Raw genomic sequence first — 5,578 nt, 5'->3', positions numbered from 1 at the left:
AGGAAAAGTTTCCTTCCGCACCGCCCTGATCCTCCCTGCCCTGTCACGGTTACATCCGAATCCCAAGCTAAAGCATTCTCACCCTGACTTCGCTCGCAAACCCATTCCTCCCCAGCCTCACCCCTTCCCCAGTACTTGCACCGGAGCTGCCTCTATCTCCCCGACAAAGGACTGGTCAGATTGTGGAGAAAACTTGGTCGCCTGCCTCGTGGACTACGGTGCAGTGTAAGTGCAATGCTGCACCACTCCCCCTAGGGGCCGCCTTAAGCCCTCATTGAATATAGGTTACTGTTCGTGGACATGGCCTTCCCCGTGGTGAGTCCCTCTTTGTCCACCAATATTAGCCTTCCCCCGTCAATGTCAGGCCACCGTGCCCCAATCCTGTCCACGCATCCATTCTGGCCATGATCAGTCAAACTGCTCTGCATGTGCGCCAATTGTGGTGACTCCCGTAATGTATTCTGTAGGGGCTGCCCTATCTACAAGTTTAAGTGTGAGGTGCCAACTCTCAGATGAAAAATTGGCTTCGCTTTACGTGAGGATAGACAGGAACCAGGTTTTTCTCTTACTCCTTACTCCAGTGCCGCTCTTCACTCCGCCCCTCCCCCTTCCTACAAAGACGTTCCACACCTACCCCTTTTCCCTCCTTGCTCTACCGATATCAGACAATCTCAATATTCCATCCCATCTTTTCGTACCACACCCCTCCTCCACCCAACTCCTCCTCTGCCCCTGAGATATCTATCTCTTCTTCTCCGCCTCATAAGAAAACATTTTTTTCTCAGATCTTTCCAATCAAATCCATTTCAGAAACTCTCAGACATTCAAAACTATCTAAGCATGACGTGAAGCGGGAGGCTTGAGTCTTACTAAAATACATCAAATCATGTGAAAAGGAAGTTTGGGTAAAAAGAGATACAAGTAAAAGCAAATGAGATCGTATAAATGGACCAAACCAAAAGATAAAGTAAAAACGAAAGGCATGAATAAAAGAAAGTAATAAAAGGACAAGAAAAAAAGTAAATAAAGTTCAAAGTAAGTAGAAATTCAAAGCCAAGAAGCGCACATGGTCCTCAGCAAAACGTAGTGTAAAAGAATAGAATAGCACGTCCAGCATAAATACGCCTAGGCAAGTAAAAGGGGCAGTACAGCCTTGTTCCCAGATCCCGAGGTGTAAAATCCAGATAGGTAATTAGGTGATTCAAAGGGCTAAAATCACAACACAGAGCATCCACTCCATTTATGTAGCAAAAACATGGGGATTACAATGGCTCATGCGGGCTGGAAGCGTAGCAATTAAAAACAATAAAACAATGAATTGGAAATTTCATAATAAAAAGAATATACACATGACAAAAGCATAAATAAAAGCAGTAAAACGTTAAAGAAAATACGCAATACAGTCTGGTTCGATTCAATGATAAAAATCATAACATCAATAACTTCCTCTCGAGGTGAAAGAAGGATTAGATTATTAATAAAAACACCAAAAATAAAACTGAAATTAAAATAACGGACATAAAAAAAGGTAAAAGAAAGATACACTCGCAGTAGATGTGGATGCCCTATTATCTGCATATCATATGAATCATTCTAAAATAGATATGGATAACAAAAGGATTTTTGTGGTAGTTTTATTCACAGTAGTAAACGAAATATGCAAATAAATGTAGAATACATGTAAATGATGCCAGAGTAAACAGAAAAAACAAGACTGGCAGTGGGAAGTGGTCCGCCTGTGCTCGACTCGCTCTGTGGATTACGGCAGGATGCTGGGTAGGATAGGGATAGGGTTAAGGTAGAGTAAGTGGGGAAAGGGAATGAAAAAGGGGCGAATCAGAAGTAGGGAAAGCGAAAAGGCAATTGTGATGCAGTCCATTTACTAACCCTCTCTACCCCCCCCCCCCCTCTTTGCCCCTTTCAATACCATATTATCCTGAGCTGCTATACGACTTTTGATGTGTAGCACATGTAATCATCAACTAACTTTAGTTAGCTTATGATTACTTTAGTTAGTTGATGATTACCCTTTTCACCACTATACTTTTCCATAGTGCTATATGACCTTTCGATGTCTAGCACATTAATTTTGCTTTGTAACCATTAAGAATTAACCATCAGCAAGAAAAAAGATACGAATCCCAAATATAGGTCAAGGCATGGAGAAATGGAAAAGATTTCAGTCGGTACAATAATTATAGTAATTCTAAAGTTTATAAAACCGCCTGTGCTTGGTGTTTTTAGTTTTAGTTTGAATAAACTTTTATTTAACTATCGATTCTTTCGCTAACCTTAACGCCTCATGAATGTTAGTGCAGCAACCGATATATTTTTCATGAATGTTTCTGACTCATAAAACTGAATGATTTCAGAGATACACAGGATTCTCACTTCCACTCAATAGCAAACCCAGTTATTCATGAAAGGCGTATTCAGTGGGTGTCATATACAATTAAGTAAAGGCTTATTTAAAACCAGTTCGTTATCATCGCGACTGCTGTGCAGGCTATTTGTATCTATCGAAGAGAAAACTGCGACAAACATAGAGGACAAAAATCGGGGGTTGAAGACATTATCGTGAAGAGTCAAAGACAAAACTGGAACAAAACTAAACTTATTTTCCCTTTTTATTGTTTTTTATATAGTATTGCATCTTAAGTGAACAACCCAAACTCAGTCATTGTCAATACAGCATTCGTTTCGCAATTCAAGCACCACGAAGCTTCCTTCTCTATGCTTTTCTATGGATATCAAATGATAACTTAGAGGCAGCACATCAAATGCTTCTTATCTAAACTAGACTTCCTATGAAAATGGTTAGTCTAGTACTATTGCACGAGATGTAAAGGACAAGTCGTTGTGACTGAACTGGAGAAGAAAAAAGTTAAATAGCTTTTACAGAATTTCAACTCCAACATGATTGAAAACATTTCTAGCATATTCTGCAACTTATCTACATGTTTGCATGGAATGCAAACGTGTATGGAACGGCAGGGCTGTCAAACGAAGAAAGTTGATACCTGAGTTTATTCAGAGGAACCACCAATTCTTGTCAGATACAAAGAAAATAGGGGACAAAAGAATTCAAATTTTCTTTCCATGCATTGAGTCTGTAGCACAGAAAATACTACAATGTCTGCATGTTCTTGATTATGATATATGAGAATCCTCCAGATGGGTCAGCCTTGAAGTGATGCGTGGTAGTCGGAATGTGTTCCAAGCGTAGATCATTCCATTGTCAGTACCTGGAAATACGTAATGATATTAATTGCACACGGTACCTGGACAAGCATATTTATGTTCACAGATACATGTGTATGTACTTTAATTGAGTGCATTTTGCAATTATCCACCATGTCGTGAGCTTGTACTACTCCAATGAAAGAGATGAACCTTCAATTTACGACTGATAAACTTTTGGCAGTGCTGCCTTGCCGGAGTAAATGTTATATAGCTTACTACAGTGAAGACGGTGTCACTGAGAGCAGAGAACCGTAGGCTGGTCACCCTGCACGAGTACCGAGCGCGACCCTGTGCACTCAGCCGCAGCACCAATAGGTCTCCGTTGCCGGAGATCTAAATACAGAATCTCAAGTTTATTCCACGGAATATTTTGTTTGGAGGAAAACAAAAATGCGGAAGGATTTTATAATATGGCAACAAGGGCTTTTAAAATCACTTATTCAGCTTCAAATATTTGTACTTTGACACAGCTCAGAAAAAAACAACCTGCTGCGTTTTACAAATACTTCAAAACAATATGCAGAAGATAAAATCACCTGATAGTTTTCATCGTTGGATATCTTCTCGTCGTTGAGGAACCATTCCCGAGTGACGTTGTGGCCCTGCGAGCGGCAAGGCAACGTCACGGAGTCCCCTGCATGGCCCATGGCCGCGGGAGAGTGTTGGTAGATGCGAGGCAGAGCGTTGACGAGGGCGCCCAGGCGGCACGTGGGGCCTTCCTCCGGTGCCTCGCTTTCGTCGCCTGTTCTCATACAAAAGGATGTAATGTTTATTTCTACAGTAACATTTTAAAAATCCGTAATATAATTAATGTAAAATTAATGCATGAAACGCGATTTATAGAGCAAGTATCAATTATCACAGAAAAGGACTTACCTACGATAACTACAGTAAAAAGCCGCGAGTAAGACCTATGGTTTCGTGGCGTCCTCACCTCCAATTTGTATGTCGCCTGCGTTAGAATTTCGCATTAATTATTATGTAAAGGCATTAGCATATTGTCAAGCAAGCTTGGGATGATTCTATTTTGAATGTTGACAGACCTGGTGCTGCTCAGAGACGCAGTCCAAATAGACGACGGAGGACACTTGCACGACGGAGGCGGAAGCGGATATCGTCGAGGGCAGCTCTTCCTCCTCCAGACCCAGCATGTTGGTCGCCTCTTCCAGAAGCTCTTGAGTAGTGGAAACCGCTTCAACTTGTCCACCCTAGATAAAAGCATTTACCTACCTTATTTTCCCATTTAAAAATCTAAATCCATAAAACCCATTATTGATCCTACATATTTTCCGAGGAAGATGTGCTGGTTTGTTATCAATATCTGTCTTATTTTCAAATTAGTGACTGCATCTGCTCACCTCTCTGTGGAGTGTGACGTCGTCCTTGAACCACGTGAGGACAGAGCCTGTGGGGGCGACCATCTCACACTGAAGGCGAGCGTCCTGACCACGCCGAACGCCCGCCACCCGCGGCGAGCACTCGCTCGTCCACAGCACTTCGTCCCGCTCCTCCTCGCGCATCGCCTCGCTCCTCTCTGCAGGTAATAGTTATCTTTATCAAATAAAAAAAATCACACGTATAACAATTTGCTTTAAGCTACAGTTTTAGTCATAGATTCATGGAGGACTGTTAAGTACCACAGTACAAATACACGATCAGTGACATAACTTACTTGTTTGTTTCTTCTCCGACGCAAGGCCAAAGATGATCTAGAAAAGTAGTGAATTATGTCAAAATAGATAAGACATCGAGTTACGTACATAAACTGACAAATGTAATTATATATGCTAGCGGGTCCCGTGGAAATACTACGGAAACACACACACTCACACACACACACCCTTTCCCTTTTTCTTTCCCTTTCTCACTCTCACTCCTAAATCTTCCTGAAAGTCCGTAGTGATTGTTAGAACTGCGGTGGATTTCATAGCATGTAGTAATGCATTTATACAAATATTTTGTTCGCTATCGATAGTAGTGGTAAATAAATCTACGGAGATCCAACGCCGTATTTCACTATGTCTGCTAAGAGCTGGTCGGAAGGCAACGTTTCATCGTCCGCTTCAATAAACCCCAAGAAACTACAACTTCACAAGTAAACGAGGCCATTCTAGTTTTTTTTTTTTTTTTTTTATCTATCATTCAATAGTTTTACAAATACGGTTTCTTTTTGGAACTTATTACCCTAACGGGCAACAAAAGAAGTTTGGAATATTATGTAATTTAGGATATATTTAAATGTTTTTGCTATATCTATTATTTTGTATGTACCTCTGTTGCGTTTTCAGAGTTACTAATACTATCTCCTTATTATTCTAAGATATTCAGTATATTA

The sequence above is a fragment of the Penaeus vannamei genome, chromosome 12, assembly GCF_042767895.1.
Source record: "Penaeus vannamei isolate JL-2024 chromosome 12, ASM4276789v1, whole genome shotgun sequence".
In the NCBI taxonomy this organism is placed as follows: domain Eukaryota; kingdom Metazoa; phylum Arthropoda; class Malacostraca; order Decapoda; family Penaeidae; genus Penaeus; species Penaeus vannamei.
This window is presented reverse-complemented; position numbering follows the sequence as displayed.